The sequence below is a fragment of the Peromyscus leucopus genome, chromosome 19 (assembly GCF_004664715.2).
Source record: "Peromyscus leucopus breed LL Stock chromosome 19, UCI_PerLeu_2.1, whole genome shotgun sequence".
Classification (NCBI taxonomy): Eukaryota; Metazoa; Chordata; class Mammalia; order Rodentia; family Cricetidae; genus Peromyscus; species Peromyscus leucopus.
Window position 1 is genome coordinate 33218971 of NC_051079.1, and position 25704 is coordinate 33244674.

The 25704-nt window shown below is 37.3% G+C and overlaps 1 long non-coding RNA gene across 1 annotated transcript in view; it reads left to right on the forward strand.

The window, feature by feature from the left end:
* The window catches only part of LOC119086262, a 251078-nt gene that overhangs the window by 119942 nt on the left and 105432 nt on the right, over positions 1 to 25704 (forward strand). Inside the window, exon 2 of the long non-coding RNA XR_005089504.1 lies at positions 9317 to 9402. This is a non-coding gene — a long non-coding RNA (uncharacterized LOC119086262). The remainder of the gene's footprint in view (positions 1 to 9316; positions 9403 to 25704) is intronic.

Consider the following 25704-nt stretch of genomic DNA (forward strand, 5'->3'; position numbering starts at 1 on the left):
ATTTCATAAGCTCCTAAATTAAAACAGTTTTCTAGGTAGCTCCTTTCTCCAGTGTGTCTCAATACAACATTGTTCTTATACCCATATAAAGGCAGCAGGCATAGTGACTGGGGGAGAAGCCAAACCAAGAGAAAAAGGAAGCACCTCTTCCTTCTTCCTGAGACTTCTATAGTGTCATCTCATTTTCTTGGTGTCTTATGATGTCCAGCTTCGACCTCAAAATACAGAAGGATCCTGAGTTTACAAGCGCCACAGTAATGTATGGCTAGCCTTAAAAACAAACATCAGATGCTATACATCCAACAAGAAAAAAGACGACATTCTCTTCTCATGTTTATTTTCAAAGGACTCTTACTGGCTCCCAAATTTGGAATCATTTTTTAATAGAAGAATTCTAGTTTTAAAGGATAGAAGACTATTGCCTCTTTCCTTGCCATTTAAGGCTATTTTGTGGGTGCTGGGTGCTTCAGAACTGTGAGCAGAGAAAGGAGGAAAAACTGAAGGGTTGTTTTCTTTTGTTTGTTTGCTTGTTTGTTTGCATTTAATGCCTAGATATGTTTTAATGTGAGCCCTCTCTTGCTCTCATTCACAGAACATAGTGAAGCTCACAATCTCAAACCAACTTTACGGGACAGGATAGTATCTAAGGGTCCTGATGTTCTTCTCCCCATAAACTCACATACAGTTTTTAAGTTTGCAAATGTAGAGCCAGAAAAGCTGAGTGTTTTTGTCCAGACTCAAATGCCTTTCCTACCTTGACAATTGAGAAGTTTTTCAGCTTCTGCTTTCTATCTCCTAGGGAGAGTAATCCTGACAAAGATGTGGTACTAGCTGGTCACCTGCATTTTCCTCTTCCTGGGGCTCCTAGATTCCCTTGCCAAACACACTGCAGTGCAAGTGACGACAGTGAGAGCCTTTCAGTCTGGATTCCTGATATATTCATAACATATTCGGTAGTGACTGGTGTTTGCTTTTATTTTTGAGTGATATTGCTGTGTTACGACAGAAGCTCCAAAATCCTCAGTGACTTTGTGAAGCAACACTCCAGGCAGGCTAATTTTAGACAGAGTGAGGAAAACATATTTGTGGCATTAATCTACTGAGATTTGGGGTCAATTTATTACTGCAGCATAGTGTCCCATATCCTTATTAATATAATTTCCAAAACTCAGTAGGAGATAAGGTCACATGCAGCCATTCTAGCATCAAAGACTCAGTTTGCAGACAGTATCCCAAATGCTTGCCTAATGAAGAGAACTAAAGATACAGCATCCACCCAGCTAGCCGAATGATAGCTGCAAGAACACATTAAACCAAAAACATTGAGACAATTTTTCAGCATTCGTTACTTTTAATTCAGTGGGTCATGCCTTTGTGTGGTCAATTACAGTCTATTTTTGTGCACAATTACAATAACTAACTCTGTTTGCTGTGTGACACCAAGAAATAAAAGGATACATATGTCAGCTTAATGTTCCAACTTTGAACATTATAAAAATTATCTACAAATCAACTTAAATCCCATGCTTAAGAACAATACTGACATTTTTAGATTTGCTATGCTGTTTAACAGTAGACTGGAACTAACCCTAAATTGTTGTTAAATAATCTGTTTTATTTATCAGCTGCAGTCATTTGTATGCTACAAGTTTATTTATTTGTTTATTTTTGTATTATTCCTATGATGCTTAAAATGCATTAGGTTGTGTTCTAATTGCCTATTATACGATATTAAATAACCTACAGAAATGTTTGAATTTATAAAATGAGCTTTCGTCACTATGGGTGGGATAAGGAGCAGTGTGGAGATGAGAGCAAATGTAAATGAAATAATATTCAGTTAGCAGAGACTAGCATAGAGTGCTTTCAGTGCATGTTCTGAGAAGAAAATCCACAAATTTGCCAGTGGAGGTTAGTAAAATTTAAATGGAGTGAATACATACTGAATTTCACCTAAGGGTAGTATAGTCTCTTGTACAGCAACAGTACTGTTTTTCAAACGTTTAAACTCCATTTCAGATGCCAACACCCTACATGCTTTCAGTGGTACATGAGAAACCATAAATATTAACTCTGATAGTTCTTTCAAAATTATGTCAGTGACTCCTTTTTAAAGACATCTGCATCTGATTACAATCAGATTGGGCCATGTGTGAAATAAACTCATTCTGTTCAAATTAAGAAAGTGGGTGTTTAAAGTGATGAAATGCACAACATGGCTACTTCCAGTAACTTCTCCACAGCTCCAATCAGTCTGACATTTAAAAGCCTTGATATCACTTTGATAATCATAGTTACCTGACTTCATGCTTTGTTCCTCTTGGATTATAGTCTTTTTTTTTTTTTTTTTTTTTTTTCTTTTTTTTTTTTTTTTTATTATTCTTATTTGTATTTTTTTATTTTTTTGTTCTTTGTTTTTTTTTTTTTTTTATAAAACTGCCTATATAAATGTAATAAAAAAAAACATTTAAAAAAAAAAAAATTGTAATTATAGTATAATTCAAATGAAACAATGCTGTTCAACCGGATTCATTCCAAAATGGGAACATCCTAAATATGTTTTCTGACCTTCCAACCCCAGCTGTCTCTGCTTCTGTGGTATCAACTCTTGAGTTCCAAGAACACGAACTTCCATTTCTCAAGGTATGACATTCTCCTCCTAGGATCAGCTCTTGGCCTGCAGTCTCCCCTGTATTTCCATCTCTGTGTTAAGATACATCTACATTTCATGCTTAGAACCATAGTTCTCCAACAGTAGTTCGTGTGTGTGTGTGTGTGTGTGTGTGTGTGTGTGTGTGTGTGTGTGTGTGTAGGTGCTTGTATGTACATACATGTGGTTACAGGACAACCTCAGGAGCCATCCATCTTGCTTTTTGAAACAGCTTCTCACTGAGCTGGGCATCATTGAGGAGGCAAGGCTCACTGCCCAGTGCCTCCCTACTGCTGTGTTTACAAGTGCACACCAGCATGCCCAGCATTTTTTCCTGTGAATTCTGAGGCTGAGTTGGGTCTTCATGCTTACCAGGGAAGCACTTTATTGACTGAACCATCCCCTAACCCCCCGCCAGCCCAACAGTGACTCTCAAATGCATGTCATCTGTCTATGACACTGTCAACTTGCAGTATCTCAGAGTTCAAAGTTGCATTGTATTCCTCAGTTTAACTTTGTTTCTTTTCTTAGTTCTTCTTCTTATTGCCATCTCAAGCCATTCATCATTCCTTTGCATTTTTCTTATATATCCCTTTACTTCTCATAATCACCTCCTTTAGGCTGTCCAGACCATTGCAATAGCTCCCCAACCTAGCATAATGGCTCCATGGTGTGGATCACTTTCTTTCCTTCCTTTTCTTAGGGAGTAAATCCAGGGCCTTGCATAGGCTTAACAAATGCTTTTCCATTGACTGACATCCATTTATTTCTTTTCTTTTGTAGATTTCTCACTTTTAGAATCCCATACATGGAACTCATCCAGCTCACTCATAGTGTGATTTTTAACTTCATTCCTCATTCTGTCCTTCCTTTTGTTCAAATGGACATCATGGATATTTACAATGGATGATATCTCTATAGTTGATGAGAGCTACTCTTTCCTTGAGAGGAGCTGAGGGGGGACCCTTGTGGTCACTGGTGTGTCTACTCTGTTAAAGTCTGGACTGTGGGTCCCTTTTATGAGAACTGCTCTCTAGCCTATACAGGACTGACCATTAATGAATAAAGAGGCTGTGAAATGGAAAGGGAGCAAGGAAGAGAACATGTTTAGAAGGAGGAAAGGGAAGGGAGAAAATGCTGTAATTATAGTATAATCTCAAAAATAAAAAAAGAAAAGAAAAGAAGCATGTACAGCCTCAGGCAGGGTCTTACTGACCCCTGGGACCCAGCCTCCTCATTCGTGGAGGGAAGACCAGAACACTCGGCTATTCTGCTCATAGTCTGTGTGTTTTCTTCTGTCATGCACTGTTGGCTAACCAAACCTATTATATGATATGATCGTTACAGGGAAGCCTCTAAATTCTCTGTGGAGACTTGCTGGCTGGCAGCTTCCTAATTATTTTCATCACATGTCTTGCTTGGGGGTATCGTCCTCCACTCTCTGTTCTAAAATCATTATAAGTTTTTCTTGTCCTTGAAAGACAGGGAATCAGAAACGTCCTAACACCCTGTGTCTGTCCCAGAATGACTTTGTGGCACATTAAATCTGCCTGCGTGCACTCCTTGAGGGTAGTTTTTGTAAAGACAAGAGCTCTTTTTTGAAAATGATCTTCATCTCTCCACTATACCCAATCTGCTAAATTTGCCCTAGCCCCAGCCCTTTACAGAATAAAAGGTACATGGGAGCAAAATGGGGATGTTTATCACAGAGACTCAAAGTGATAGCAAATTCAGTGAACTAAAAGCCCATCTCAATCACAAGTGACTTAAATCTACACGAAAAGCCCAGAAGAGTCTGCCCTGTAGGAAGTACAAATCATAACTTCATATCACAATGGGAAGCCAGGAGGCTGGGTTCTATGTCTTTTATGCTGCTGAACGGATCTGTGCAGGTTGGTATTACTAATATCATAACATAGACTCCAGGATTAGGTCACAAAAAGGAACAAATCCACAATTTTCTGGGTCAGATAAAATCTATATGTTTCTCTTATATGCCAACAAAACCAAAAATACACCCAAATCAGTGCTGCTACAATTTCTAGGTTCCCAACATCATCTGAGCCATCTAAGTTGATTGACAATATATCAATGTCCACTCCAGCTTGTAGCACTCACTGTGTTAGTCAGTCAAGATTCTAGACCTTTACTTAAACCACCTTCCATTTATTCTTAGTGATGATTTGAGCTTTTATTTCACAGAGTGAATAGAAGCTACTGTTCATTAATATTCTTAAATTTCAACTACCCTCCGTTGCCCATGCCAACATCTTCTGTTCTTTCCTGCATGTACTAAGATGGTAGCAAAGGTCATGACAAGTATATGGCTCTGAACTATGTGGACCAACCCACCCATTTTTCTATAGCAGTGGCTTTGGCTTTGGCTGTGCATCTGAATGGCGTGGGATGGTTTTAGAAACTTAACTTCTTCAAATGCTACAAGCTGGGAATGGGAGCAAGTGGATGGAGATGTGTGAGAATAGAGATCCCTGCTATGTTGAACGTTAAATAAAAAATAAATTCAGATAAACAACCACAGTAAAACCTGATCTTCAGAGCCTCCTTTAGCCAATGGAATCATCTCTTAGGAGGGAAGTTCAACTATCTTAACCCTTTCTAAGCTCCCAGGTCATCTTGTTGGAAGCTGGACTCAAACTCCCACAAAGGAAAATATCCCCTGTATGTTCACAAGTGTTCAATATCAACTCTCAGCACAATGCCACTCTGAGTGCTCCTCCTAGTACATGTCTGTCTGGATGGAATGTTGCTTTCTTTATTGGCTTTTCACTTGCGAGAGGATGTACATGATCTCTCAACACCTTTTCATGGTCTCTCATAATCATTGCCAGTCTCTTTGCTTCTCAGTGCCTGCTCTTGCCTAAGCCACTCTAAGATCTCTGTCACCCTTATCTTTTGGAACCTTATCTGCACTTGCTATAGAGTTCCTGACCATGCTGTTTAACACTTCCCTGTTCTGGGGATCATTGCCAGTTTGGCTTCCTGCTGTATCTGCTTCACTATTTTCTCTACCTCTCCTTGCTCCCCAAGTGTCACTATTCTCTTAAATCCCACTGGCTTCTTGTCCTACTGTGCACTTGCTTTGAAAACAATTTTGATTGGTTTTAGATCTCCTTTGCAAATATCCTGAAATCGATGGACTTTTCCCTTGGTTAATCAAATTTCTTGCCAAGGCTTGTTGTAGAAGTTGACTTTACATTTTGTTCAATTTATCCAATTGGTTCTTGATTTAATGAGGGAATCCCAGATGAGTGAACACCCCACCCCGAAATTCACCACTCAGGATCCCCCCAGATATCATAATGCTCTCCTGATCATGGTTTACTTCCAGTTTTCTTATTCAGCACATGCCAAGAAAGGTTGACAATTTATGGAAGGTTTTGTGGTATTTTGTAATTTAGTCAATTTCATTCCCCAAAGGTCATTATTTAATCTCACATTTAGCTGATTATTTTCCTAAGTACACAATTCTGTTTTAAAAATCCCTTTACTTTAAAATATCAAGAGGGTTTTATTTCTTTTTACCTCTAGAAATTGGGAAGCTGCTGCTCTGATCTTGAACTTGGTATTTTCCATGTTTACTTGTTGGTGGTCTTCATAAACACCTTAACGATTTTTTTGGTCTCTACAATAGCTTTCATTATTCCCATTATGGAGAGAAAAATCAGAGAAGAATAACTTGCTTAAAATACCACAAGTAGTGACACATATGAATGGAGCTCCACATGTCCTCTGTCCTGAGCTGCGTCATAAGAGTTAATGCCACCAGCGTCAAATAAGATGTCATGCTCTAACATCGCTGTCTATTGAGTGTTTGCCCAGACTCAATGCTAAGTGCTTCAATTGCATTTCCTCACGTCATCCTTAGAAGAACTCCCTGAGACCAGTTCTATTTCTATCCTCAATTTACAGATGAGAAAGCAGAACAGTGGAAAGGTCACACAGAAAATAAAAGAAAGAAAGCTCCAAACATATAGTGTAAGGAGCATTGACTGCAGTCTAATAAACACATCCTAAAAAGGATAATTACTAAACACTTTAAGTTTTATATGACATACAGAGTCTTTTGCAGTTACTCAAATCAGCCATTACAACAGGAATGTAGCCACAGACACCCAGGATAAAGGATGAATGTGGTTATGTCCCCCTAAAGTTTTATTTATAAAAGTAGTTGATATATTTGCCTTGTGAACCACCCTGCTTCAGATAATATTATTATTTTTTAAAACAAACAAATAATGATAACCTGGTAATGAAGCTAGATTCTGCTCCAACTGGAAAGATGTTGTGTTCTTGGTGTTAGAGAAGCTTAGGAATTTCAAGTGAGATTGGTGCAGGAAGTTGACAGCAGAAAAAAAGGAAGTCGTGGAGGTAAGGGACAGATAGTTCTGGTGACTGGAGAACAGGGAGGATGCTCTCAACCCCCATAGCTTCCTCCTCAGTCCACCACTATGCCCTTTCTAGCTCTGCCACATGCTGAGTTGACTGCTTTAATAGACTGAGATAATGAAAATGGATTAATGGCACAAGAGTCAGCATATATAACTTGGCTATTGTGACACTCCAATCGGAGCAGTTTTCAATTCTCCAACACCTCAAAACCAAACAAAACAACGGAGAACAATACAGACTTTCTCTGAGGGAAAATTTTCAAAGCATCCTCAATGTTAATCAAAAAGAGTAATAATTCAGCAATGCCGGCAAATAGCTGCCTTTCATGTGACAGCCACATGGTTTTGGTAAAAAGAAACAGATGGTGGATTTGGTTCCAAGTGTATAATACAGTACACATTACTCATTTGGAACCAAGATCAGAGGAGCATTTACTTATCACTGCCACATAACCAAGAGCTGGGGCTTGGGGAGGAGTATGCGCATGACTGACATAAAGGCTTTGCTCTGCCAAGCGTGTCACTGGGATAGAGGTAAAGAAGTATTTCCATCTTCAACAAGACTTGCTTCAACAAGATAGAAAGGCAGGGAGGTAGCTTACGGCTTTTATTTCTATCGGAATATACATTTGTCATCTATAACCAGGAACTGAGACTTAAGATTGTCCCTTTTTACCTTCAGTATCACCATGATACTGAAGGTAAAAAGTCGTAAGTCCAAAATTCTTAAAGTGATTTTGAAGTGGAAAATGAACGTTATACTCACTTGGGAGAAAGCAATTGATTACCAAATAAAGAATATTAAGGTAGAGTTACTTTTCTCTCCTATGAGGCAATTCCTTATGCACAGTAGCAGAGCTCTCAGCATGGTTATGGGTGAACATACTTGCCTACGGCAGGGAGACCATTCTTCCTTCCATGCTTTGCAAATCAGTCCAGTCTCATTGCTAAGGTGAAATCTGGGAGTCAGTTGCAAACCCAAGACCCTAAGTCAAGCCTCCCGTCACAGTGAGTCATTCCTCTGCACATTAACATTTTCACAGCATATTTCTGTGTTTCTTACCTCTAGAACCCTTCCCCCTATAAAGAAACAGGATGGTAAGAACTGATATGTTTTCCTCATCATCAGCTAAAAGTCACATGTGGCCTTCATATCAGTTGGGGGCTAGCTTGGTAAATATTCTCAGAAGCACTTTTTGCAGCCTTCTATTAGAACATGTGATTTTGTCCTTGAACATCCCTGCCTTCCTCAACCAAGAATTCTTAATACTCACAATAGCATTAGAAAATATGTAATTTCTAGGTCTCTACCACCTAAAATTTATAGCAATTTCTGGTCTGTTATCCAAACTATCCTTGGGACAAATGCAGCCTTTCCTTATACCACCCCCCCCCAAATCTGATATAAGCTCACTTGCTTTATTAAAATATGTTGCATCTAGTCTGATGAACTCAAAAGAGATTCTTTACTTTATGGTTTTAAAATATTTTTAATTTAGTGAAAATTTTTCTTCAACGAGTATATATATTTTTAATCTTTCTCATCAGATCAACATTAGAAAAAATAATTTTAAGTTTGGACTTTAAAATTTTTGAAATATAAAGACCACAGCTCTTGCTTTTTTCTTCTTTGGTCCTGGAGAGAAGATTGCATGTGTGTTGACATTTGGGTTGGGATGTTGCAGAAGATCATGGATGTTAGCACTGGGCTCTGTAATTGCTGACAACCGTGGGTGCTCAGCTGATTTGAACCAGACGGTGATCCAGATGGTAAATAGGAGAAATAAGAAAAAAAAACAAAAAAAAAAAAACTGAACGCTGAATACACACAGTGCCTTCTCTCTTCTGTCTAGCACTTTGGTATAAAATTGAAAACAATACCCTCTGACAATCGTCCTTTAATTCCACAAGTTGGCTGAGTGGCCAGTGGCCCAACTTTCAGCCCTCACTCTCACTCTCAGCCACATCTCTTTGTGCGAGACAAGAATTCAAAATTGTGTGTAGAGCGACTGTTGGTTAAAGGTAGAAGATAATTTAACAGGGATTCATTCTAAAGATTCCCTAGAATGTGACAATTAAGGGGCTATAGGTTTTCTACATTGAACATGCATATTATTAGAAGGTAATAGGATATGTTCCTAAATTCTGAAAAATAATAACTCAACCTGTGTCTCTGTACCACAGCGAATAATCATTTAAGAGCAATGATAAAATTTACAAAGTTTGGACAAATACTAATGGATTTTTCTTCTTACAGATTCTTGCAGAGAGAATTACAAGAGGATGGACTCCAACAAGGGAAAAGGGGCGTCCAAGCAATGGAGTGGTCTGTAGGCAATAGTGGTGAGTACCAGCAGCAGGGAATGCTTGAACTCAAGTCTAATGTGGATATTTTTTAATGTAAACAATGTTAAAATTGGATTGGCTGAATTGACTGCAAACTGGATTCTCCTCCCTGTGTGTGATTTCAATCTTTTCCTCCTTACTCACTTGATACATCTTTTCCTAATGAGTAACTGCTTGTTTCTCTCATGTTTCTAACTATCAACACACACACACACACACAGACACACACACACACACACACACACACACACAGACACACACAGACACACACACACACACAGACACACACAGAACACACAGACACACACACACACACCATGATCAATAATTGAATTTCTTTCTTGACTCCTCTTTGACTCTTGTGCTCATATTTGAATTTTAATTTTAATATTTAATTTAAATATTTATATGCTGATGAGAGACAGTGTTTTGATGGGATTAACTGTCAGGAAACACATTTTGTCTTAAATTTTGTGTTTATCCAGCCTGTGATCCATATATTTCTTTAGCCCCAGTTTTCTCCCCTGAAGTTGAGATGATGCTCTAAGCTTCACTGAGGTCAAAACCAAGGTCATATTCATGTTTGTGTATTGTATTTGAGGTGTTGACTCATTTCTTCCATTTATAGAGTTTACTGTGTGGCTACCAGATGAACATTTATCTCTACAGTAAAAACATAAACAAGGCAAAACACTAAAGCAGTTTGCAAGGTCTCTTTTTATTTCTATGACCAATTAAACAAGGAACTAAAAGTTGGATAGAGACCAAAGAAAACCCAAGGACATAGGTAAAGTGCTCTTGGTTAGACACTGTTAGACCCCTATGAAGTGTATCTGTAGAATATCATCCCAAATGGCTCTAAAACATAGCAAGATAAAAGTTCAGTACATTTGTATTGCAGAGTGTGTGTGTGTGTGTGTGTGTGTGTGTGTGTGTGTGTGTGTGTGTGTGACAGGATCTTGCTGTGCAGCCCAGGCTGCCCTAGAACTTATGTTGCTTGGGCTAGTGGCAAACTCAGTGATCCATCCCCTTCATCTCCCATGTGCTGGGGTTAAAGGTATGTGCCACCATGCACAACTAGACACTTAACCTTCAGGTCTTACTAGAAGACGGTGCTAAGCAACAAGAAATCCATGACTAAAAATGTGTCATGATGAGGAACTTGAGGTAAACTTTCAAAGAATAATTTTTAGAAAGATAGCCTTTTGGGTATTTCTTTTAGGACATTGAAGAAATGACTCTTCCACTAAAACATTGTTTCTTGATTTGGTCTGGACAGTAACAAAAACAGCTCATGGTGAGAAAGGAGAAATCTGGGAGAAACACGTGAGAGGGTAGAGTTCTTCAGTCCTCTCTTGGGATATGTCACTGTTATTTTTATATGCAACAAACAGATGTTTATCTTCACATGCTCAGCCCACAAGCCATTGTTGTAACTAGGCTGCACTGATACCATCTTAACTATTTAGCACACCTACAGAGAATGGCCAGCCACTCCACCAGCGTGGTAAGGTCATTGTTTTGGCCAACTAGGTGTGATTCTAATCATTTCTTGGTACATTTGGAATATAGGCAATAATGTGTAAGTTTCTTTAGGTAACTTTGTGATTACCCTAAGGAGAAGTGCCTTCTTACCCATCTTCCTATGATTGTGAGTTCTGAGTGAGACAAAAGTAATAGAAGCCAGACTTTTGGTCTTGACTTAAAAATAGGTATTAATCTGGTATTTCCTGGAAAATCCACAATGGAAAAAAGCAAAGATTCTTTGTATGTTGTATTGTCGGTTCAGCTGGAGCTTGTGTTACAAAAGTGGTGATTGTAGCTGTGTCACAGAGAGGACATATTTGAATTTAACATCTAGTCACTGAGGGCAGCAAGATAGCGGAGCTCAGAATCCGTGCAGAACGGCCTTCTGCTCCCATGCCTTCCGTCTTGCTGACTATTGACCATCAGTATCATTCTTCAGTTTCCTACAAAAGTTAAACATAAACCCAACAAATGTCCTATCATTTAATTTGTTCTCTTTTGCTATATATTTTTAAATGAATATAATTCATATTGATTTAACATAAATACACAATTCAACTCTGGTTGGTAGCCTCCATTGTTTGACATTAGTAGGCAGTTTTGTAGACCTGGATAGAAAAGTATCATATGATTAATTAGTCCACCAGACAGGAAAGACTTCTGAAGACTTTAATGTGGATTATGATCTTTGCTGCTACCAAAACACATGTTTGGGGGGAAGTCTCATGGAAATATTTTCATTTACTGTCAAATATATCCAGAACTAACCACTTTGAAATTGGGAGACAAAAGAAAGGCTTACACTCATTTTTCTTTTATCATATTTTAAACATTTTAGTAAAATAAAAAAAATTATAATTTTTACACACAGTAAAATGTGAGAAGGCCAGGCAAATAAATACCATGACAGGCAACTAATAACTCAGTTAAGAAGTAGGCTTCAGTTCCTGCCTCTTGAAATTGGACAGTTTGTAAGGAAGTCATGAGTCAATCAATCACCCGCGCTCCCAGTAGCAAGGATGAGCAAACTGCATGTAACAGGCCTGAGCCAGCCCCCACAGTATCTCAAGGCAATAACCAAATAAAGACAGCACCTGGCGCTTGCCCAGACTTGCCCCCAAATGGAAAACCTATAGCCATAGCCAATGCCTGCTAGCCCTAACCAATCAGGAATGTACAAATATGATTGCCACTCGTGTAAGCCAATCATAGAAAGAATGACCTAACTGCCTTAGAATTCCTTTAGCTGCATATAAAAGGAGTCACCATTTTGCCTTTGTGTCAGATGTGCGGCCCCAGCATGCTGGAACTCTTCAGATAATACATACTCTTGCTGATTCAATATGTGGATGGTTGTCTTTTGTGGGACTTCTCTAGGACCCTAACAAAATTAGTGGCATCAGTTTAACAGGATACCAAGGGCCACTCAAAGATAGCTATTATTAGAAAAATTATTCTTTTATTTCATATTATTCAGCATCCAGTTTGGAGTAGAAACCACAGCAAGTGTCATAGCAGGAGAGAGTTAATACAAACAACTGGCATTCAGGACCCAGAAACCTGAAAAAGCAAACACAAAATTTTTACTAATTACCTGCAGAACTAGGAGCTAAAAGGGAAGAGACTGGGCTTCTTAAAAGCTGGCAACATAGATGGGGTGCTCAAATAGGCAGGGTTCAAACCTCAGAGAATTGGGTGTTGCTGAATCATTTCAGCCTCAGCCATGCCATAGAGATACCACAGGGACTTGGAGCACAAGCCTTTGGTGGGGCAGAACCAGAGGCCATAGCTGGGGTCTGTGAGGGAGCACAATGGGGATAGTTTGGGAATGGAAGAAAAAGTCCAAATTGTAGTCATTTGCACTATTTGAAGAGCCAAGAGTCATACTGATGAAGCCAAGCAAGCAAGCTAAGAACAGAAAACCAAACAGAAGCAGGCTAGAAGGAAAGCATCGCTTCCCTCTCCACTCGCCTTCTCTTCCCTCTTAGAGGCCCTGGTTGGCAGAACCTCTGGGTTTCAGCTGGAAAAGAGCTGTGACTTTCAGAGTCCCAGGCTGAGAATGACAGAAGGGGAGTGTGGAAGAGTGGATGGGAAGCTAAACTATGCTAGCCTAGTAAGCAGCTCAGGCGAAACAGAAAACCCAGCTCCCTGGTTCTCCTGACCTTCAGTAACAGTATTTCATCAAGGGTATGTACCATACGTATGGCTGGAAATCCATATTCTAAGTAAAAGTTATCATTGTCTGAGAAAATTACCACTGAATTAGTTTGACAGTGCATGGAAAGAAAGTAGTTGGATACAAATAATCGACTGAACACATGTGTGTACTTTCAATAAATCTCTTTAATTAGCTTAAATAGAATTGAAGCCAGAAGAGGTCCCTCATCAGATGAGTGAGGGCCCAGGCCTTCAAACCTGGCTCCCTGAGTTTGAGCACTGGAACTTACATCTTAGAAGGGTTGGACCAACTCTGAGAATTTGTTCTCTGACTTCTACACATATACTGTGGTGCATGCAAGACCCTCTCCCAATAAGTAAACAACAACAACAAATAGTGCAAATATTGCCATAGAGTTAAACAGCAAAGCAACTCAAGAACACAAAAATGCAAGGGCTGACAAAGGGTGTAAAGCTCTGATGATGAGGGATGTGTAGCCAAGTCCAACAAATGGTCCTGATACCTAACATTTTCTGCATTTGAGGAACCAAAGACATGGTAAGGAAGCTAATTGCCATTGCAGAGAAAATGTAATATCTATAAAAAGCGAGCCATTTTGGGAAGATAAATGGTGTCTTTGTAATTAAAATGTGATGGTGGATATTTGAAGATATCATTATTTAGTGTAATGGCAGATTAGACACAGATGATAAGTAGCAAGCCAGGGCTCTCCGGTTTGGATAACCGAAGGTATTAAAAGCAACAGAGAATTTCTGTTGCATGGAAGACGGGTTGAGAATGTGCTGTGTATTTGTCATTTATGCATCCTAACCCTAGTTAAAAGAAAAAGTGGCTAGAAGAAATAATCACAGAAATCATATATACTATGAAATACAACACTGGTTGTAAAATCAGTAGATTTATTAAGAGGACATTCTTGACTGCTGTAGTCACTGTCCATAAAATGATGTTAGACACAAGGAAATATTTATTAATATTTAGCCTGGACAGATAACTCAGTGGTTACGAGCACCTGCTGCTCTCGCCGATAACCTAGGTTTGGTTCCCAGCACCCAGACAGAGGCTCACAACTGTCTCTAACTCCAGTTCCAGAGGAGTCCACTGCCCTCTTCTTGCTTCTGTGGGTACTACATGCACATCGTACACAAGTATACATGCAGGCAAAAACACTCATACATATAAAATAAAAGTAAACAGATCTGTAAAAAAATATTTAGCTAATGAGCCAAAACACAAAAGGTAAACTTTAAGAATGCCAATGGTGAAGAGAAAACTCTGAAGCATTTTCTTTAAAGGGATGAATCAAGAAGAATTAATTAGGTTTGGTAAAACAGCAAAAAGAGATATTAAATGAAGCAACATGAGATTCTGCTAAAAATTGCTTTTGAACCTAAATTCTTACAGACAACCACATAAACACCTAAGCAAGGGGTAAAATAAGACATTAATGTGCATGTACAACTCAGATATACAGTCATCTGCAGAAAGTGTAAAATAAGTTTTTAAGTTTGTACTGTTGCAAAACTAAAAAATTGAACGGGGATGGAGGCTGGTGACAAATTAAGTTTTCAAGTATAATCTGGGGCTAAAGTACATGAAGATCTCCCTAGATGAAACAGTGCACTAACATCAGAGGCGCCCAGGAAGAACAGGGAATCTTTGCTGTTTAATCAGGTAGATGAATATACAAATATATTTCCTTAAAAATAGATGTTTTGACATAAAGGAAGTAAAGCTGAGTTTTATTGCAATTACAGCTATTTCATTGTGTTATTTCCATTGTTAATAATTAGTTTTGAAGAACCATTCTTAGGTAGGAAGATTGATATAGAAAATCAATGCAAGCATTTAATTTTTACACATTGCTGGATTGTTTTCTCTTTAACTTATTTGTTTTTCTGACGTTCAAGCCCCAAACACTGTTTTAATTCACTTACAAGTTTTAATCTGAAATTTTTTTTTTGGGGGGGGGCTCCTTTGGTTTTTCGAGACAGGGTTTCTCTGTGTAACCTTGCACCATTCCTGGAACTCACTCCGTAGCCCAGGATGGCCTCAAACTCACAGAGATCCACCTGGCTCTGCCTCCCGAGTGCTGGGATTAAAGGTGTGTGCCACCACCGCCTGGCTTAATCTGAAAAATTTTATCATCCATTTTTTTTCTATTAGTTTACACTGTTCAGCTCTGCAATGTAAATGTTATGCAACTTCTTTGATTTGTAGTGCTTTAAATAGTCAAGAAGTTATTAAGTGAAAGTTTGAGTAATAAATATGAATGTCTTCCTATCAACTTTACTCACATTTCAACTACTCCCTCCACAACCAATGTTCTCTGCCAAGTTTTAGTTTCAGTCCCTTTTTATTCATAAAGTGTCCCTTTATGCCCTTGTCCTCAGAAATGATTGTCTCCTTTATCCACACCTCTACAATAACCTGTACCATGACACTCATTCACGTGGGCTATGCTGGCCTCCACCATAGTAGTATCAATAGTTACCTCTTCAGCTATCATCTCAGATGACTATGAACTCTTTATGGGGGTGAGGAGAGTCTATATCTATTCATCTTTCTATTCATCTATTCATCCTCTTGAAAACATACCTATAACAATGCCTTGCACTTGACAGAAAATTTTAATTTAATTGGGTAATTACAATGAGTACCATTAATCCTTTTAGTAGTACACTTCAGTGGGTCCAGAGGTTTGGAACCAGAATAAAATCATGTAATATTATTTCTTTCATTCTTAGGTGTTTTTGAAAATCTCCATATACCCCTTTTCTGCCTTTAATGGAAATAAGCATTCAAAATATGGAAGATTATCATATAAACATAAGACCTAGACTAGCTAGGTATACATGCATCCATATGAATCTTAGGCCTTGGAGATAGATACTTGGTGATTCATTTATTCAGTAAACATTTGGGTCCCTACTGTATGCCAACTGCTACTGTTGATACTAAGGATGAAATTCCAAGCCTTGGTATTCTCATTGGGACTTATCAATTAGGTAAGGATTGAAAATATAAACAAGCAAACCAAAGACAAACATTTTCATTTAACTAACTAAACAGGAGATTTAATGTTTTAGGGATTCATAGCCATACTGTATTGTTGTAACAAGAGAAATCTAGTCTTTTTTTTTTTTTAAAGATTCATCTATTAATTATATGTGTATGTGAGCATGTATGTATATGTGAGTGTAGGTGCCCATGGAAACCAGAGATGTGGGTGTCCCGAAACTAAAGTTACAGGAGGTTGTGGGCCTCCTGCTGTGGGTGCTAAGAACTAAATGTGGCTCCTCTGCAGGTGCAGTACATGATTTTAACACCTTAGCCATCTCTCCAGTCATTAGAAAAGTCTAGTTGTAATGGAGACTCTTTCAATTTATTAAATCAAGTTCAGTTTCAATGAAAAATAAGGAAGTGCAGAGCCTCATCTTAATATAAGCCTCAATATAAAATGATAAATGTCTCAATTACTTTCAAAGTTATTTTAGATAGCATAAGCAAAATAAATATATGTAAAATTTATTACCATGTGGAACACAACAGAAAATATTGAAAATTATATTTGTCAATTTAACAAAATGAAACTAAGTTTAGTGACTTCATTTCAAATTTAAATGATGTTCTTAACTAAACAAATTTAAAGAGCAGTCAGCTTAAAATGTAAAGCCTTAAATTATCTTTGTAATTATGTGAAATAAATTGTGATGTATTTTGCTTATGGAAAAAGTGCAGTAACTATCAATAATTGGAAATAGCTGACATTTTTTAATGAGAACACATACTAAATAGTAGACTGGTGCATGAAATTGAAATAGCAATAATTTCATTAGTATTGCACCCTTTCTAATATGGAAATGGAGCTTTCTTGATTAACCCCTTACTTGAAGAGTGACTACTTAAGGTCTTGAAATGATACATCATTATTCTGTCACAAGTTCAAAAAATGCAAAAAGTTGCCAATCACATAGAAGACTTTCATAAAAATGCTTTCTGGATTCTTATCAATTAACCTTCATACTGTTGCTTTCTTTTTGATCCAATAAAATTTGTCATTTACGTTTTTTTTTCTGCAATTGTTAAGATTTTTTTTACTTCTAAAGACAATAAATGGCAATAAACTGTCTGTTTTGTGACACATTATGTAGTGTCCCAGATATAAAAGCAACAGGAAGAATTGTTTTAAAAGTAATACTAAAGAAGAATTTGATTTTCCTAAGTTAAGGTAACATTGATTAACTTCTATTTGTTCTAAAAATAAAGGAGTTTATACTTTTTCCAAGTTCCAGCTGAAAACACTTTCCATAAGATACTAATTGATTCTACAATGTTCATTTCTGGAAAATGTTTGCATCTATGGAACCCCTGTTTTCCTCTCTTGGCATCACATAAAATCTTTGTGATCTTTTTGCATTTCCTTCTTTGCTTCTGTCGTTCAGGTACTTGTATTCAGTAAGGGTTCATTAGAAGAATGGAGCTGATAGTATGTATTAGAAAGGGATTTATTAGAGTGGCTTACAGGCTGTGTGGTCCAGCTTGTCTAACAACAGCTTTCTTCCATTAGAAAGGTCAATTATCCAGTAGTTGTTCAGTACAAGAGTCCGGATATCTTAGCTGTTCTTCAGTCTACGTTGGAATCCTGCAGACGTAGGTTCTAACACCAGTGAAGCAATGCCTCAACATCAGGATAGATGAACTTGCCAGCAAGAGTGGGACAAGCAGGCAAAAACCAGTTTATACCTTCTATGGCCTTTCATGTGGGCTGCCACTAGAAGTTGTTGCCAAAATTTAGATCTCCTCACCTTAAATGATCCAATCAAGAGAATTCTTTACAGGTGTGCCCAGTTGTTTCAGGTTTTGTTGATTCTTGATGTAGTCAGTTGACAACCAAGATTAGCTATCCTAGTACTCTCAACTAAATATGGCATTTGGATAGAGACATTGTATCACCACAAGTATAGCTGTGGACTCTTTCCTAAATGATACTAACTATTCTCTGTGCTCTTGTGTTTATATTGCAAGGGTTTAAAGTTCTACTCAATGTTTTAACTTTATAAAAGGTTTTTCCTCAAGTTCGATTTTCGATTGTTTAGGAAGTAAGGATATAATAGCAACTAGGTCCTATATATGTCTATATATGAATGCATATGTGTACATTATATGTATTTATTTATATGTATTTATAAATACATATTTTAAGCAAAACAAAATTTACATTCTATTTATATTTGATTATTATAAAAAACTCTAACTAAATTATGGTGTTAATGAGAAGGGAAGCAGTAGGATCTTTAAAGTAGAAAATGAGACTAAATGAAACAAGTACTTGTTTTAGAGCGGGTAGGAAAGAATAGGGAAGATACTGAAAGGCCAGCATTGTGGGAATGGACTTGAGCCTACAGTAGATATGTCTTCCAAGCTGGAAAAGTCCTAAGAAATTTCTCTCTGGGTTTGGATTGAGTGCTAAGCACATAGTCATGTTGACCAACCATGGCAGATAGACTATAAAGTAAAAACATGCTGGAACACACAATAGAACCGAGAGTTTACTTACAGTAAAAAGATGGCTTTTTTATTTTTTTTTACATATACTGGCAATGAGTTGTGTCTTCCTTAAGCACTGTTTTATTCTTTGAGAGTTTAATACTGTCCTTGAATACACTTCACCCACCCAACTTCTCTCATAACTGCCCTCCCCAGTCTCTAATGCCCTTCCACCCAACTTTGAGATTTCTACTTTCTTGAGTTGTGTCTTTTAAATGTACTAAACACCTAAGGCCCAGGAGTGCTTGATAGCAACCACTGTGAACACAGTTTTTAGACTTTTAAAAGACTTATAACATTTTTTAACTAAATGTAAATTAAGTTTTACAGCCACAGTTTAAAATCTGTGACAGCCAATTAAGAAAAAAAAATTAGGGTGAGCTAGTTGGCTGAATTTTTGTGCAATTAGGACAGGCAAGTCCTCTAGAGACAGGCAATATCAGATGCCTTAGCCATTCCTTCTTCTACATCTAATCTATTGTCCCAAGAAATGCCTTGTTTTTCTGTAGGCTATTACAGGTAGACAGAGCCAAGAAAATTGGAAAATCTGACGTTGTAAAAATAGTTTAAATATATTGTGTTCAAGGTATTAAATTCTGTTAAAATATACCTTTTAAAGTTTATATATCTGATTAGGAATTAACATTGAGAATATATATATATATATATATATATATATTCTAGATGTTAATATATAGAGATGTATATATATATATATATATATATATTATAAGTCAGCACTGGCAAAAGTCAAAAGTCAGCAATTCAGTTGGAAAAAGCATCTGATGAAAAACTGGCCATTCGTTAAATAGACATCTCTAAGAAGACATAAAATCAAAACTCTCTACAGGAACATAATGAACTGGGAGGGGAAGGCATCACTTATCATTAGAAAATGTTAAACAAAATGACCATGTAGCACCATCTTATTCTAGTTAGCATGGTTATTTTTGTTTGTTGTTTGTTTTGTTTTCAAGCTATTAAGTGCTGATAAGGATATAAAGAAAAGAGAACCTCTATACAATTGGTAGGATTTCAGTTTTTATAGCTATGATGGAAAAGAGTACAGAGATCCTTCAAAAATGAAAATTGGAAGTACTGCATCCTTCAGCAAACCCAGTACTAGATTATTTATACAAAAAATTATGTGTGCATGCCTCTATTGCAACACTAGTCTCAATGGCCAGGAAATGGAAATATCTTAATTGTCCATCAACTTATGAATGGATGAACAAAATGCAGTACTCACATATAATAGGATACTATTTAGTCATTCAGAATAATGAAATCCTGCCACTTACAGCAATATTGATGGAACTGAAGGTCTTATGTGAAGTCAAATAAGTCAATCATAGGAAGACAGAAACAGCATGTGCTTATGCATATGGAATATATAAAAACTGCTTTCCTTCATAGGGGTTAAGAACAAAATGGCAGTTTTCAGAGACTGGGAGCATGAGGAAAACAAAGAGAGAGATAGCTAAAAGTTCATTAGTGAATAGTAACTGCTGTTAGATAAGAGAAACCAGCTCTGGTGTCCTATCATTGTAGGGTGACTATAAATATTAATTATGGACTACAGATTTTACAAGAGATGGGAAGAAATATGTGGATTGCTTTTACCTCAAACAAATAATAAATGCTTTAGGAGATAGAAATGTTTATTCTGGTTCAATCATTAAGTGTGTTGAAAACATAGGGTATGCTCTTAATATGTACCTTTTCCATGTCATTTATAAAAATATATAGTATACGATTTTTATTTTTTAAAGTTCCATAATGCATACTATATTCTAATGACAAATAACTATATAAAATTATAGTCATCTTAGTATCATTATACTCTACTGTTGGGGAATCCAAAAATCTATGGTTAGAGTATTCTTTTTGGTTTTGAGTCAAAGCGGGGCATGGCACATAGGATCCGCTTTAAAAAGTTCAGGGCTCTAGTGAGTGGAGACTTAGTAATTCATTCTGAAATGTAAATAAAAGTGTTTATTATATATGCATGATCCACAGATCATGCATTTAGCTTTATAAATCTTGTAATAGTGATTTAGACTCAAATGTATAGTAATAACTTGCCGAATTTTGATCCTATTTCTGAATTCTAAAAATAACCTTAAATTGATTAAACTAAACAGCTACTTACCTCCATCAATAATCTCTTAAATTTTGCATATGACTGTCCAGTATTTCCATATGTCCTGCAGTCTTGAGACTTCATGTTTTAGAAAACCCTTTATGAGTGAGAATCCTATATTCACATAATTAATACTTCACAATAAATCAGTATTAACCAAAAGTTTCCCAAATTGTCTTGACTGGCCTCTCAAATAGACTCACTCTTTGAACTTTTAAAGAATGTCCACTGAGCAGTCTTCTTAGGTTAAAAAGTGTTGTTATTCTCCTTTGCAGTGTCAGATGGTGCAATTGTGAAGGCCAATTCAGATCAATTTGTAATGATGGCTCAGAACACTGTGTGCAGAAAGATTCAGAGTCTTCACAAAAACTCATCAAGAAATACTTCTATGGTTGATTAACAGCATGGACCATAAAGCAACAAGATGATTTTAAAGGGAGAAAATGCTTATTACCAATTTTCAAAGTGATGTTTACTTTCAATTGTTTGTTCACTAAATGCAAAATAATAGTAATAATAATAATAATAATAATAATAATAATAATTTAAGTTCTTGCCCTTTAAAACTGAGTTTACTATGTACAACAGTCCCTTCTTAGTAAATAGCAAACAATTTGAATCCTTGATCATGCTATCTTGTCAGCTGGAGTTCTCATGTATATTCATACACAACCACTAAATACTCTGATCATTCATGGGTCTAAGTGAGACAGGACAGAAAGATGGAAATATTATGGAGACAAGGGAGGGAAAACTTGAGGAAAAAGAGTGACCCATCCTCTGAAGATATGGCTTAACTCTTCTGTGGCAGGGGCTCAGGAGCTTCCAGCACTGCTGATACAGCCAGTTACTTAGTGAGGCACTCTGTGATCTCTGTGATAGTCTACCAACGTCTTGAACAAAAATGCCAAAGGTGGTAAATATGCAGCACTTAGTTAGGGTTAAAATCTTTATAACCTTGGTCATTGCCCCCTCTTTCCTAAACCCACGCAAAGCGCCTCAGAAATCCAGCTCACACCTTTGTTCAGGAAGAAATAGCTTTAGCTTTTAGCATTGTTACAAACTACATTCTTTGAGCAGTGTTTGAAAATAAAGGGGGGAGAGTTCTTAGTAACTTTTAGCGATGTAATTTGAGTGTCATCAGTATCCTATATATACCCATTGTACCTAAGTGCCATGCTCGCTTGCAAAGCCCACAACCATCTTATTTTCCCTCTCTGTTCCTCTCCTGTCGCTGGAAGTTTTCCTGTGTCCCACTGGTTCTGTGGCCACGTGGTCCCAAGTAAACACAGAGAGGCTTATATTAATTACAAACTCTGTGGCCTATGGCTCAGGCTCATTATTAACTAGCTCTTATAACTTAATTCATCACATTTCTATTAATCTATGTTTTGCCAGGTGGCTTCATAGCATTACCTGTTCTCTCACACCTTGCTTCTCCTGGTGGTGGCTCTCAGCTTCTCCTCTCACTCCATCCTTCATCTCTGTCTTCAGTTTGAATGTACCACCCAACCTTATTCTGCCTCACCATTGGCCACACAGCATTATTTATCAACCAATGAGAGCAAAACATATTCACAGCGTACAGAATGACATCCTATACCACTCTCCCTCCCTCCCTTCCTGTCTCTCTGTCTCTGTCTCTCGCCTTCCTCCCTCCCTCTCTGTCTCTATCTCTGTTTCTCCATCTCTGTCTCCCCTTCCCTCCTTCCTCCTTTCCCTCCATCCCTTCCTCTCTTTCTCTATGTCTTTCTCTGTCTGTCTCTTTGTCTCTCTGTCTCTGTCTCTACCCCTTTCCCTTCATTAGCACCTTTGTTTCTATGTTTCAAACATTCAGCTTTGCTTCATATTGACTCATCCTGAAACTCTTTGCTTCATGGAAGATAAGAATCCTGAATGGAGGGCCCTAAAGGGAAAGGGAACTCTTCAGGCTCCTGTTGGGGAAGGAGTGGAGCTCTGGTGACATAGGACATATTTTTGCCTTGATTCATGAAAACAGAAATCATGGAAGTTTAAAAATTGGCATGTGGCCCTTTCTTCTGATGGCAGTTTCATAGTGTGCTGAGAAACTACAGAACCAGTCAATTCTATCTTTGATGTTTTGTAAGAACCACTTCTTTTATATAAATATAAATATAAATATAGGAAATATGTGTAAGTTAAATATATATGTATATGTATTTTCTTCTATTAAATTTCAAATATAATAGCCTTCTCTCTTTTATTTTATTTTTTTTTTAATTTGCCAGCAGGAGTGTTTGAATCAATCATGGTTGGACACAATGAGACTCCAAAAGACTTAATTTGCTCAATAAATATTGAGTATATCTTTAGTCATGTTTATGTTGATACTTCTCATTTTTCAGAAAACTACATGTTTCCACATTTCTACTCTGCTCTCTGTCCTCTGCATCACCCATTTGCTTGTGTATATTTTAATTTTGTCCCATTCTTCTCTATTCTGTTAAAATCTCTTGAATCTTTCCTATGGTTCACTGACTTCCCAGAACTAAATTCTCATCACAGAAGCCCACGGTATATATTGAAACTTGGATAGAAGTTTTGGATTTGGAGAAACCTATTCTTGCTGCATGTGGTTGGATTTTTTTCATCAACTGTTTATTATAGTCTACTTTTATTTCACAGAGGCCATGTCTCTTGTACTTTGTTAAGAATGGAAAACCATTCTAGGGAGTTCTGTTCTGAATTCTACTCTGGCTTATTTTCTCATTTCTCTCCTGACTCTCTTAGATGACAATTCTTTTCCTAGTCACGTTACTTCTCTCTCTTATCGTCAAACAATATAACACTAGCATTTCCAATCGATGGGAAATTGACTGACCTTGGCCTTGTCTACATAAGTGATAGAAAGTCTTCTCAGAGGCACAGATTGATAAGAGACAAGCACTCGCTGCTTCCATTTAATTTCTAAATCTTTAGAATTTTATATAGTATGTTCCACTTTGAGCAGAAGCCATTTTTATTAATCCCTACAGATTTTCTATCTATTAACACATTATATTGAACTTGAAGTGTGATAGCAAACAAAAAAGATTCCAAATACATTAGGGTACATTTTGCTCAAGAATTGCTCACACAGTAATACACTGTGTGGGGAATATAGCTCCAAAAGTGTACTAAGCTATTATTTCCCTGAAATGGCCAAAGTCCTACAGTTTTGGTCATGTGTGTAGCTGTGAGAGTGGTATGTGGAAGAAGGAGGTGAGGAGGGCCAGTGTTGGCTTCTGCATACCCTGAGGGATGGCATACAGTCTGTCAGCATGATGAGAAGCATGCTTCCCTGGGTTGGGTTAGAAAGCAGTGTATGGTCAAGGGCAATGCGATTTTTCACTCTTTTACAAGACTATCTTGATTTCGTGAAGAAAAATCTCCCAGATAGTTCATTAACTGACTCTTAGAAAGGATTTTCCACAATTATCTCTTCAGACAGTCAGCAAACTAAGCTTTTTTTGCCTTATTTCAGGGGCTGCTTTAACATCTTCACAGGTATCTTTTCTCTCCACAGGGATATCCTTTGAAAACCTTGGTTTTCTCATCTCCCATATAAGAGCAAGGAGGGTACCCAGAACATGATTTCAAAGTCACCCTGCTTAGCCCTTCCCTGACCCATGCAAACTGGGTTCTCTTTTTCATAAACATATGATTAACCTAACTACCACTCCAAGCAAAGTAGCACAGATGCTCTCCAGAGCATGTTTATAAAATATGCAAATGCAACATGTCCTTTGCTTCATTATTGCTTCCATTATTTAGTTTCACTATAAAACAGTTGAGGGTGAAAAGGATAATTAATGCAATTAAGCTTGCATCATTTAAAAATTCCCTAATTTTAGTAAATGTTTTAATGGAACTCTAGCCTGAAAACAGAAGAAGAAATTTATTACCTTCATTATAAATGTCAAATAGAACAAAATAATTACTGTGGAAACCCAAAATATTATATAAATGAGCATTGAGTCTTTAATAGAAGTCATGCCCATTGTTTAATGTCTATCATAAACTCTAAATTCATGTGTATGTCTATTACTATGCACACACATTTTTCTACATTTCTAGATGATCATATTTATGTATAAGGATGGGAGTAAGGCTGTGCTGTGTAGTCTTTGCCTACTTGACACAAAAAGAGTCATCTGGGAAGAGGGAACCTCAATTGAGAAATTGCCTCTATCAGATTCAAATGTGGGTGTGCCTCTGGGGCATTTTCCTGATTAATGATTGATGTGGGAGGGCCCAGCCCTCTGTGGTTGGCACCTACCCTGAGCATGTGGTCTTGGGTTATACATAAAGCAGACTGACCAAGCCATGGGGAGCAAGTCAGTAAGCAGCGCTCCTCCACACTTCTGCTCCCCTGACATCCATTGATGATTAACTGAACATGTAAGGTGGACAAAAACTCTTTCTTCCCTAAGTGGCTTTTGTATGGGGTGTTTATCAGAGCAATTGAAGGAAAGCAAACTAGAACAGAGGCTAAAGTGTTTTGTTCTTGTTACCGCCGTTCTTTGTGGAGGCAACATGGTGCCTGGGCTGAACTCAGACTCACAGCCATGTGCTTCAACCTCTCAAGCCCTGGGATTATAAGCACAGTTCACCACACTTTAAACTATCTCCCTCTTATAGATTTAAATCTATAGTGTGTGGGTTAGCTAGTTTGAAACATCACTGAATGCACATCTAAACAATCTTACTATGCAATTTGCTAATCCTTGAAAGTTGTCATCACCAACTATTAGGATATAAAGAAATGAAAGTTAGTAGTTAGTCATTACAATTGAACTTGTAGTCATATTAGGTATGTATTCAAGGTCAAGCAGAGATATATTTTAAATAGATCATCTTCAAACACTTCAGAAATCTACAGAATATGGCATGTAAGATG